Consider the following 13,604-nt stretch of genomic DNA (forward strand, 5'->3'; position numbering starts at 1 on the left):
GTATGTATGTAGCATATATGTAGTATGTATGTAACATGTAGTATATATGTAGTATGCATGTTGCATGCATGTAGTATATATGTAGTATGTATGTTGCATGTAGTATATATGTAGTATGCATGTTGCATGCATGTAGTATATATGTAGTATGTATGTTGCATGTAGTATATATGTAGTATGTATGTTGCATGTAGTATATATGTAGTATGAATGTAGCATGTATGTAGTATGTAGTATGAATGTAGCATGTATGTAGTATGCATGTTGTATGTATGTAGCATGTATGTAGCATGTAATTTTTTTTTTTTTTTTACATTCAACACATTAGCCAGATGATGGGACTACTACTGTCCCATCATTGGCTAATGTGTCAATCACTGTCATGGTAGCAGGCATCGCCCGATGGGACTTGTAGTCCCATCGGACGATGCCTGCACAGACACCCGAAGCCTGCACAGACCAACGGCAGGCCGGCACAGCCCCCCGGCAGGCCGGCACAGCCCACCGGAGCCTGCACAGACCACCGGCAGGCCCGCACAGCCCCCCGGCAGGCCGGCACAGCCCACCGGAGCCTGTACAGACCACCGGCAGGCCGGCACAGCCCCCCGGCAGGCCGGCACAGCCCACCGGAGCCTGCACAGACCACCGGCAGGCCGGCACAGCCCCCCGGCAGGCCGGCACAGACCACCGGAGCCTGCACAGACCCCCTGGCAGGCCGGCACAGCCCCCCGAAAGGCCCGTACAGACCCCAGAGAGGCTGTACAAGGCAAAAACAGGGTTTTTCTTATTCCGATACCGGAAGTCCCATAGACTTGAATGGGACTTCCGGTATCGGAATCGGCGATACCGATACTTTTTTTTAAGATCGGCCGATCCATTCCGATCCGATACTTTGAAGTATCGGACGGTATCGCTCAACTCTAGTGATTGGCAGTTACTGGTTGTCAGCAGCTGTTTGACGTGTCACAGAAGGGCTTTCGATCTCTCCCCCCGGACGTCTATACGTGAATTTATTGCAGGTTTCCGCAAAGATCTGAAGCAGAAAGAGTTTTGCCTTTTTTTTATTGTAAACTTCCTCTTTTGCCTGCAGGGTGTGCCCCTGATATATACATATTTTTCATATTGTTATATTTTGGACTCTGTTCTTCCCTATTTTATCTTTTATTTTGCATTTTTGGTAGAGGCTTTTGTTACTGCAGTATGAGAATTTTTTGGGAAAGCTGGGTCATTTTGAGTCTGTTTTTTGGTTTTACATTGTTCTCAGATTTTACAGAGACGCAGGCATAAAAAAGAGGAAGTTGGGTGCCTGCATTCTACATTAACCCTTTTATTGTTGGTTTAAAGTTTTATAAACTATATACTTTTTGATTTCATCAAATTTTTTGGGGGGGTTTCATCCTTTAAAAATCTTTTTAAGGAAAAAAAAAGAAAGAAAAATGTTTCCTTTTTTCCTTTTTTATCTCTTTTAATTTTTCTTCCGAGTTTTTCTTCCACGTTTTTTGTGACATATTTTATCAGTTTTTTTAAGTTTTAGTTTTCACTTCTTTCTTTCAGTTTTTTGTTAAAAAGAGAATTTTTACCTGCGTTGGGTTATTCACTAAATATTCTTGTTTTGTTCCCTTTTAAGCAGGTTAAAAGGGGTTGCAAAGTGTTTAAAGTTTTTAATCACTTACCTTTTTTGAAGTTTTTGGAACAGACACAGTAGGTGTTATTCAGAAAGTTAAGCATGTCGGTTTCTACGGGCAGCTCCGTATGCTGCAGCATGGTATGATGTACTGAAAGGAAAAAGGGAAGTAGCTAGTTGAGCTCGATTTCTGTCTGCATTTTGTTAAAGAGACAGAGGATTTTAACAGCTCAGAAGGTGACAGCAGATAGTGTGAACAAGAAAGGATTGTTTTTTTGTTTTACGTGTAGGAAAAAGTGTTTTCATACTAATCTGTGCCGCCTGAGAAGGACCACAGGTCTAAGAATGCCTTCCGTGACGGCAGGGGGATGGGGGGAAGTAGTCCGCCCCCCATCTCCTCTCTCCTCACTCTTCCCTCCTCCCATCTCCCTCCTCCCTCTATCTCCGCTATTTTCACAACCTCCTCCCCTCTCATCTATTTCTCCTCCTATACCTCGTCCTCCCTCACCATCTCTCCCTCTCCCTCCTCTATCTTCTTCACCTCCGCCTATCTCTCCTCCTATTCCTTCTCCTCCTCCTCCTCCTTTTCTCTCTCCTATCTCTCCTCCTATCCCTTTCCTCCTCCTCCTTTTCTCTCTCCTATCTCTCCTCCCTCTCCATCTTCATCACCAACGACCACCTCTCATCCCTCTCCTCTTCCCTCCTCCTTCTCCTTGTCTTCACCGTCTCCTCCCCACTTTCCTCCACTATCTCCCACTTCTCCTATTCCAAATCTTCCCTCTCTTTCTTTTCCTCACCCACCTCTCAGTTCATCGTCACCCGCTGGCCCAGTGCCAGATCCAGACAATGAAGTGTCCCTAGTTCCACAGGGCACTCTCTCTAAAGAGACAGTTATAACACCGGGAGAAGAAAGTGAATCACTCCCCTCACATGACAACACAGGTGCCCTCCCGATACAACAGATAGCAGAAGGGAGGAGTGGGCAATCAGACACTGCACTTGCTGAGACTGAAGATCCTATGTGCCACACGGAGCTCCAGTCTCAAGGGGGGGGAAGTACACACACACAGAAAGACAAATCACACAGTAGCACAGTTCCTCCTCTGATGAACATGAAGAGGAGATTATGCTGCATAGTACTAGGGGCAGATAGAGCCAGAACTCTTACACTATGTGCCCTTCACCCCTAGTCAGATGTTCAGTATTCTAAAATCATGAAGGAACACTTCAAGCTTCCATCAGAATTAGATGTGCATTCCTGGGAATCAGGATCAAAGCTAATTGAACAGCTTAGAGAGTGGGCCAACGCCAGACAAGCACTCAGCCTGCATAACATGAGCCAAGCCGAGACAGATTCTGTAGACGAGTTTCATGGCAGAGTGAGGCAAGTATTCCAAATTTTAGGCTTCACTATTCATGATCAGATACACGGACAGATGTTGGCACAGGTCTTTGTGCATGGACTAAGAGAACCAATCAAAAAACTACTGATAGTGGCCAGGCCTGAGTATAGGATAATAGCAGTAGATGTCCTGCTTACAGTAGCCAGAAGAATTGAGTCCCTCCCAGGAGTATGGAGGACAGGCCCTCCCTTGATGGCCACTGACGTGGAGAAGCAACCACCCTGCAGAGACAGAAGACCTGTCAGGTGTTTCAACTGTGGCAACCTTGGCCATTTCCGGAACCAGTGCGCAGCACCCCGGCAACCCAGGTCATCACGCAGAGGAATAGGCCAAGAAAGAAACACAGAAGACAATGAAGAACCCTGTCCATAAGACAGAGGCAAACCTGGTCCGCCAGACGTCACGCCCCTGACATGTGAACCCCATCAGCGGACCTAATACCTCAAATCACGGGGGGCTGTCATATCTTTCCTTGTGGACACTGGTGCAGTCTGAAGTGAAAATCCCCGACCCCACCAGTCTATCAGAGCACTCAGTGTCTTGTATGGGGCCTGAAGGTCAAGACAGACGTTCCCCAGCTTGCAAGCCCCTGGGCATGTGGACACAGCCAGGACGCTCCATCCTGTTCCAGTTTATGGTGGAGACTTGCCCACCCCACCTGATGAGCGCAGACCTACTACAGGAACTGAAGGTGACCAAAGTGTCCCATGAAGATGTGACCTTGACCTCTTCTCCACCTCAGACCCAAGAAGAATCAATCATGCTGGTGGCCCTACAAGAGCCTCGCTCGAACAACCGGTGCAAGCCTACCCAAGGAGGTGCTGGACATAGCACCCAGAAGCCTATGGCCCAAGGGAGACTTCAAGTTGCGCCAGTTCGGGTGTCACTCAAGTCTACAACCCCGGACGCTCCGAAGGCCCAGCATCCGCAGCTCATCACCCAGAGCTAAACTTCCTCTGACCAACTGGAGGTCTAAGTGGAACTGCTGTTCAAGAAACGGCCTAAGAACTTTGGCATGGGCCAGGAAAACACTCAACCCAGAGGGACCACACCCGCTTTGTGAAATGGCTGCACCACTTCCGGCTCCAGCGCCAGAGGATCATCTTGGACAAGATTCTGAAGGTGATCCCTGAAGTTAATCCAGGCCCTGGACCAGAAGACAGCCACTCAGCTCCTCAAATTGGTTAACAAGATGCTGACCAGAAATCAAGCTGGGTGAAAGGAATGCTGCTGGCTGGTAAAGAAAATGCCCCAGCAAAAAGACCCCCTGTGAGAGCAAGAAAGCTCAGCGGAACGTCACCTCTGACGAAAAATAAGGACCCCAGCAAACGGTTTGGTTTCCTGCCAGCCCTGTGCCAGAAGATGGGAGTCACTCACGGCACTGTGAAGAGCAAGGCCAGAGTGAGCCGCCTCACCCACGGGAATCATCATGCGGTCCCAGCTTCTCTCGATCAAGACTGTGAAAGGAGAACCAGATCAGATTGAATGGTGCATAACCTGAGGACTGTGAGCGAAGCAACCGTGTTTGAAACCCCAGTTGTGCCAGATCTGCACACTCTGCTGACAAACGTGCCAGCCACAGCAACGGTGCTCACGGCAATGGATCTGCCCGAAGCTTCCCTCAATGTTCCCCCTCACCTGGACGACCAGTTCCTGGAAACGCACAAGGGGGGTGCGGAACAAATGGACAGTGAGGCCCAAGAGGGCCCGGAACAGCCTTTCACAGCTCGCAAGAGCTCGCCCTCCGTCCCCACCAACTGGATTGCGGAGCATGCAGAAGTCATCGACACCGCTACCTGTACAGCGCTTTCCATGTCTCCTCTACTCTGCCTGGCAGAGCAGCAACGTAAGTTCTGCAAAACAGAGTCCAGTGGTGTCAAAAGCAAGTTCCTGAAGACACTGTATTGCCCACTAGACGAAACACTTGACAGATGACCGGGGGGGCCGTGGAGGAGAAGATGGCTCCCTCAACAACTCCGAAGATGCAGTCCTTCCTTAGTCTAGTCTCGTACTGCAGAACTTGGATCCCTGGTGCTCCAGGCTTAATGCAGCCTCTGTACAATTGCATCAATGCATTGCAACCTTCATCTCGTACAGGAAACTGAAAGACTTCATAGTCTCTGCGCCAACTCTAGGCCTCCCTGACTACGAGAAGCCATCCTGTCCTGACCAAAACGGAAAAAGAAGGACCAAGATGGAGAAGGTCATGCTACTGGCCAGGCTTAAAACAGACCCACGGAGGAAAACCAGAGGCCTCTAGACTACCTCTCAGCTGGCCTGGATCCAGTTGCAAGGGGGGGGCCCTCCTGCATGAAAGCAATACCCGCAGCACACGCCCTCCTGATAAGGCTGCTCTCCACCACTCTTCAGTGCTCTCAGCCGTTACCTGTCTCTACTCCCACTCCCGAGGGGGGATGCGGATACGGACCCTCAGATGAAAAATCTGCAAGATACCGTACATGGCTCCAGTCTTGCAAATGATGAAGGAAAGTTCCACACGGGATGTGCAGCGACCAGCAATCAGGACATTCTATGGTCCAGAAGGTTGTCAGCCCAAGAGCCCAAGAAGCGGAGCTGATAGAGCTGATGAAAGACCTGCCAGATTGCAAAGAACGAAAACTTCCAGGTACTCGCATGACATGGCACCTGACTTCGGACCCATCTGGGCTGCAAGAAACTTAATCACAGCAAGCGGATCGACCGTGAAGCACCATGGAGCCATCAGAGACCTGCTGGACGCCTTTCAACTACTAAAAGTGGTGGCAGTGCTGAAGGCCAAGGCACACAGAAAACTGAACACAGTAGAGACAAGGGGTATCAGCATGGCAGACGTGGCAGCCAAAAACGCAGCCAGAGGAAGACAATATGGAAAATGGGAGAGGTCGTAGAGCCGGACGGCTACTACATGACGACTGAAGACGAGAAAACCTGGCAAACAGAAGTCAATGGGAAAACCGTTGAAGATGCCATCTCTGAATTGGACAGAAGTGCTGCCTCCTCCTCCACCAGCCAACAAGCTGAATCACTTCCAGGACGAAGACTCTGACGTGGATATGAATTCTAAACAGAAGAATGGTGCCTACTAGAGTTGAGCGATACCGTCCGATACTTCAAAGTATCGTATCGGATGGTATCGGCCGATCTTTAAAAAAAGTATCGGTATCGCCGATTCCGATACCGGAAGTCCCATTCAAGTCTATGGGACTTCCGGTATCGGAATAAGAAAAACCCTTTCCTGCCCTTGTACAGCCTCTCTGGGGTCTGTACGGGCCTTTCGGGGGGCTGTGCCGGCCTGCCAGGGGGTCTGTGCAGGCTCCGGTGGTCTGTGCCGGCCTGCCGGTGGTCTGTGCAGGCTCCGGGGGGCTGTGCCGGCCTGCCGGGGGGCTGTGCCGGCCTGCCGGGGGGCTGTGCCGGCCTGCCGGGGGGGCTGTGCAGGCTCCGGGGGGCTGTGCCGGCCTGCCGGGGGGCTGGGCCGGCCTGCCGGGGGGCTGTGCCGGCCTGCCGGTGGTCTGTGCAGGCTCCGGGGGTCTGTGCAGGCATCGTCCGATGGGACTACAAGTCCCATCGGGCGATGCCTGCTACCATGACAGTGATTGACACATTAGCCAATGAAGGGACAGTAGTAGTCCCATCATCCGGCTAATGTGTTAAATGTAAAAAAAAAAAAAAAAATACTACATACATACTACATGCATACTACATACATACTACATTCATACTACATACTACATACATGCTACATTCATACTACATAAATACTACATGCAACATACATACTACATATATACTACATGCATGCTACATACATACTGCATGCTACATACATACCACATATATACTACATACATACTACATGCATGCTACATGCATGCTACATGCTACATACATAACACATATATACTACATGCATGCTACATACATACTACATGCTACATACATACCACATACATACTACATACATGCTACATATATACTACATGCATGCTACATACATACTACATATATACTACATGCATGCTACATACATACTACATGCTACATGCATGCTACATACATACTACATACATACTACATGCTACATACATACCACATATATACTACATACATACAATACATACATAGACATACAGTACATATAACATAGAGTAACATACTTACCAATACTTGTCACATTGTTCCCCGAAGCCATTGTCTTTTCCGGAATAAATATTAACATAACAAACCACAAAAATACTCACCCACGATCCGAAGCAGTCCACGAGTGTGTCCCACGACGATCTTGGGTAGAGAACTGCAGCATCAGCTGTTGCTGCCGTTCTCTACGGGCTGCAGGAATCCAATGACGGAAGGTAGGTATCCTTCCGCACTGTATTCCTCCGCCACTTAAAAAAAAAAAAAGTCCCTAGTCTCACTTTATGCCATTGCTGTGTGGGAATTTCCCACGCAGCAATGGCATAAAGTGAGACTAGGGACTTTTTTTTTTTAAGTGGCGGAGGAATACAGTGCGGAAGGATACCTACCTTCCGTCATTGGATTCCTGCAGCCCGTAGAGAACGGCAGCAACAGCTGATGCTGCAGTTCTCTACCCAAGATCGTCGTGGGACACACTCGTGGACTGCTTCGGATCGTGGGTGAGTATTTTTGTGGTTTGTTATGTTAATATTTATTCCGGAAAAGACAATGGCTTCGGGGAACAATGTGACAAGTATTGGTAAGTATGTTACTCTATGTTATATGTACTGTATGTCTATGTATGTATTGTATGAATGTATTGTATGTATGTAGTATATATGTGGTATGTATGTAGCATGTAGTATGTATGTAGTATGTATGTAACATGCATGTAGCATGTAGTATGTATGTAGCATGCATGTAGTATATATGTAGTATGTATGTAGCATGCATGTAGTATATATGTAGCATGTATGTAGTATGTATGTGGTATGTATGTAGCATGTAGTATGTATGTAGCATGCATGTAGTATATATGTAGTATGTATGTAGCATGCATGTAGTATATATGTAGCATGTATGTAGTATGTATGTGGTATGTATGTAGCATGTAGTATGTATGTAGCATGCATGTAGTATATATGTAGTATGTATGTAGCATGCATGTAGTATATATGTAGCATGTATGTAGTATGTATGTGGTATGTATGTAGCATGTAGTATGTATGTAGCATGCATGTAGTATATATGTAGTATGTATGTAGCATGCATGTAGTATATATGTAGCATGTATGTAGTATATATGTAGTATGTATGTAGCATGTAGTATGTATGTAGTATGTATGTAGTATGTATGTGGTATGTATGTGGCATGTAGTATGTATGTAGTATGTATGTAGCATGCATGTAGCATGTAGTATGTATGTAGCATGCATGTAGTATATATGTAGTATGTATGTAGCATGCATGTAGTATATATGTAGCATGTATGTAGTATATATGTAGTATGTATGTAGCATGTAGTATGTATGTAGTATGTATGTGGTATGTATGTGGCATGTAGTATGTATGTAGCATGCATGTAGTATGTATGTAGCATGCATGTAGTATGTATGTAGTATGTATGTAGTATGTAGCATGTATGTAGTATGTATGTGGTATGTATGTAGCATGTAGTATGTATGTAGCATGCATGTAGTATATATGTAGTATGTAGTATGTATGTAGTATGTATGTGGTATGTATGTAGCATGTAATATGTATGTAGCATGCATGTAGCATGCATGTAGTATGTATGTAGCATGCATGTAGTATGTATGTAGCATGCATGTAGTATGTATGTAGTATGTATGTAGTATGTATGTAGCATGCAGTATGTATGTAGCATGTATGTAGTATGTATGTAGTATATATGTAGTATGTATGTAGTATATATGTAGTATGTATGTAGCATGTAGTATGTATGTAGCATGCATGTAGTATGTATGTAGCATGTAGTATGTATGTAGCATGCATGTAGTATGTATGTAGTATATATGTAGTATGTATGTAGCATGTAGTATGTATGTAGCATGCATGTAGTATGTATGTAGTATTTTTTTTTTTTTTTTTTTTTTTAACATTTAACACATTAGCCGGATGATGGGACTACTACTGTCCCATCATTGGCTAATGTGTCAATCACTGCCATGGTAGCAGGCATCGCCCGATGGGACTTGTAGTCCCATCGGACGATGCTTGCACAGACCCCCGGACATCAGCACAGCCCCCCGGCAGGCCGGCACAGCCCCCCGGCAGGCCGGTACAGACCCCCACAGGGTGCACAGACCACCGGCAGGCCGGCACAGCCCCCCGGCAGGCCGGTACAGACCCCCACAGGGTGCACAGACCACCGGCAGGCCGGCACAGCCCCCCGGCAGGCCGGTACAGACCCCGGGCAGTCCACACAGCCCCCCGGCAGGCCGGCACAGCCCCCCGGCAGGCCGGCAGAGACCCCCGGAAGGCCCGAAATGACGGCGCATCATGATGCGCACACACCGCGCATCATGATGACGTCAGTCTGTCAATCAACTTTGAACTTCCGATTCCTATGCCGAATTCCGATATTGAAAAAATATCGGAAGTCGGTATCGGAATTCCGATACAGCAAGTATCGGCCGATACCCGATACTTGCGGTATCGGAATGCTCAACACTAGTGCCTACCTTTCCAGAAAGGACGTATTTGATGGAGAACATTCCAGAAGATTGTCCTCTACCACCCTCTCGTGAGGAAGCTTCTTCTCCAGCATAGTCCTACGGTCAGCAGTCCACGGCAACACTTACCCCGTCCCCCCGAGACGAGCTGCATGAGTCCGAAGGCATCCCAAGGCTACAACAGCTTGACCTTCCCCCTCATCCCCGGAGAATACCGGCTGGACCTGTACCAATGCAAAGAGTCCCAAGTCCTCCTCTGACACAGTCTAACCAGAGTCTTCATACAGAGGGAGGCGCGGACAGAGACGAAACCTCAGCTAAAATCCCACCATCAGCTCAGAGAATGTCAATTACCACAACCCAGTCACTAAACCTGACAAAATGACTTCCTGAAACCTGTATAAGAAGTAACAGGATCAGACTCGGAAGGAGGAGAAGGAAAGCTGGATGCTGAAGGCCAAAAGCACTGGGCTCCAAGAAACCGTCTACATCAAAACATCTAGACAGACCCAGTCTATCTCAAAGTGTGTACCCTACAGTGGTTCAATGGGCAAATGGCCCCCACACAGAATTGAAGACACAGATTAATGACCTGATTGGACTCAACTCACACCTAAACAGCGAAGATTCCCAGCAGCTGTTCGGCCACCGACAAATTTAACATCAGACAAGCGGGAAAGTTCCCCCACATCATCTGGCCTGAAGACTTCCCAGTAAGGAACCAGTTGGCGAAGACTACTGCAAAGAAGCTACTCTCAAAAATAGTGTGCAGATATGGGGTTTCCAGAAGCAATAGCAAGTGATCAGGGACCCCCATACACAGCAAACCTTACACAAGGGATCTGATCAGCAGTAGGGTCAGACATAGGCCTACACACTTCTCACCATCCCACACCATAGGCTAGGTGGGACACTTAAGAGCAGCATGCTAAAAAATCTGCCCAAGAGACAGACAAACCCTGGCATTAGACACTCCCATAGGCTCAGAAAAAGCTGTCACCAATATGAGACTTTATTTGGGTAAAAAACCCAGTTTAGGGGTATTCTTTACTTAGCAGTTGACTATGCAATATGATACTTTGTCTGCATGTGTAATTTAATTTATCAAGAATTTTGCTAATCTCCATTCTCGAGTTTTTCTCCCTCATTGCCAGGTCCAGATTCAGTGCCTGCTATGCACGTCCTGAAGTTAGGAGACTGCTGAGTGTTGGTGAAAAAAAAAAAAACGTCTGTAAAGAGAAGCACTCGATCCCAGATCCGATGGCCCTTCTCCAAGTACTGATGCCACCGACCTGGAGGGAAAACCCCGCCTGGATCCATGCATCGCATTGCAGGAAAAGGCCTTCATACCAGAAGATACACCTGAGCTGGAATGATGCTGTGGATGACCTCCCTGACTGAATAAATTACCTACCTGAAAGAGAATACACATGCACTGACTGCATACACTGCTAACTAAGAGACTTTGATTACATTGCACCACACCCCCTTTAGGGACAGATCTCCTGACCGCCCATTTGCGAAAGTCTGTACAGAGTAGGATGTATGCTCTAGGCATATGTCAGTCCACTGGCAGCACAAAAGAGTTACAGCGCTTTGGGCCAGGAGCAGGATTTTAGGGCAAGTGTTATCTAAGGGGGGATTGTTATGGAAATATATATGTATATTTATTTCATCTAGATCTCACTTGCCTGCTATAGGCTATATACTCCATATACTGCTATATACTCATGTACTCTTATATATTCTTATATGCACACAGATACATATTCACAGTTTGAACCTTGCAACTAGTTGGTGGAAATGACCTACTGCCCCCCATGAGAGAGTCTGGGGAGCAGATGGTATCTTATGATAGCATTGTCTTGTGATATTTGTCCCAGACATAGAAAGAGGAAGTTTAGGCCAGATGTGCCAGCCGATATCAGAACATTGCTGACATTGTAAGACAAAGAGCAGTATATCATCTGATGCTTAAGTCACCTTAGGTCGACGCCCATATGTTTATGCATTAAAACTGACCAATTAGCTAAGAAGTAAAGCCTTTATGATAATGAGTAGCCACTCCTTTCTGTACAACTGATAAAACCAAGTATATTCAATAAACTTCCAGATTTTTGCTGGGAGGTATTGCTGCCAACCAAGTCTGGCGTCTTTCCTTCCTTGAGCGCTCAATAAGACTCTGTTTAATTAGGACAGGCCACAGTATTCACAGGGGTAAATCTATCCAAATCAAAAGTAAATCCATCCACAACAGTGTTAGCCGAGTCTATGGTGCCTGCAGTTTCGGTGCTTCCTATGTGGGCTGCGGGTTCTGGTAATAAAGGCTGGTGCCGTAGTGCCAATAGGACAAGCACCCCCTGTAGGACTGTGGGTTTCGGTAATTGCGGCCAGCTCGTGGCCTTGCAACTTATTTTTCATGGGTACCTTCTGCTACCCATCCGGGTTCCAGTACCATCAGCTGGTTGTTAGGGTCGGCGGAACGCACCAAATATAAATAATAGTAGGTGCGTTCGCCGCCCGGGGTCCACCGTGCGGTAGGTGACAAGACCGCTGCCGAACAATGGCAGATGCACCTAGTAGGTTCAGTACTGCGCTCGGGTTAACGTCACCCTAACGCTAAGGGCGGCTCCGTACAAACACAGAGAGTCGCTTGGCGAACACTAAAGCAAAGGCGCGGGCCCGGTTAGCGTCACAGAGGCCTGCGTGGGGCGTCGCAGCTGTGAACACCAATAGCTGTTACTACAGCGCAGCGGCAGAGAAAGCCGCAAGTGTCGGCGCCGAGGACCGGGCGCCGACGGACGCTAGTGTAGGCGTGGAGCAAGTGGCGTGTAACTTGCCACAACCCTGGAGCTGACTATACACACTCGGTCACCACTCGTAATATCAGAGGGTAGGGGTTTCATAATGAGTCAGACACCAGTCCATGCATCCATCACCATACACACACAGAATAATATGCTACACTAGCGCATGGCCGAGCCGCCATGCGGGGCTTTTATAGCCATGCACTTCCGGGACCTTCCAATACTTTGGAAAGGACCAATCAGATCCGACACAGGACCTGCACATGTGACCCCTGCTCTCCACAGAGAGGGCAAGTTGCGGGCATGCCCAGTAGCACGGCACGAGGACTTAGCCACTGGAGCGGTTCCCTGCAAAGCAGGTTGCGCTACCATTGCTGCACCGGAGGTGGCAGCAACATCCAGGCTCACAGAACGAGTCTGAGGAGAATGCCTGGCTCGCCGTGATTGCTGAGCATGAGTCCGAGCGGTCGGAGGAGAATGGGAGACCGCAGGATGTCTGGCTCTGGATTCCCGCTGCGCAGTGCCAGGAATCCGACGCCTAACTCTGGTTCTTGGCAGTGCCTTTAGCCTAGGTGCCTCCTTCTCAGTATCCGAGTTCAAGCAACGTCTGCTGGTCCTTGGTAGTGCTTTGTAGCACAGGTACCTCCTGCTTGGTAATCGTGTTCCAGCACCATCAGCTGGTCCACGGTTGTGCCATTGGCTCTTGTTCCTTCTGCTGCCCCTCCGGGTTCCAGCACCGTCAGCTGGTCCTCGCTAGTTCCATTTGCTCTTGCAGTTTCAAGCTACCCATCCGGGTTCCAACACCATCAGCTGGTTCTCAGCAGTGCCTTTGGCCTAGGTGCCTCCTTCTCGGTATCCCAGTTCCTGCAACGTCTGCTGGTCCTTGGTAGTGCTTTCTAGCACAGGTACCTCCTTGCTTAGTAACCGTGTTCCAGCACCGTCAGCTGGTCCACGGTTGTGCCATTGGCTCTTGTTCCTTCTGCTGCCCCTCCAGGTTCCAGCACCGTCAGCTGGTCCTCGCTAGTTCCATTTGCTCTTGTTCCTTCTGCTACCCATCCGGGTTCCAGTACCATCAGCTGGTTCTCGGCAGTTCCTCAGCCTTCTTGTACCTTCTGCTTCTTTT

Source organism: Dendrobates tinctorius, unplaced genomic scaffold (assembly GCF_039654945.1).
Source record: "Dendrobates tinctorius isolate UK_male_01 unplaced genomic scaffold, ASM3965494v1 ptg000129l, whole genome shotgun sequence".
Classification (NCBI taxonomy): Eukaryota; Metazoa; Chordata; class Amphibia; order Anura; family Dendrobatidae; genus Dendrobates; species Dendrobates tinctorius.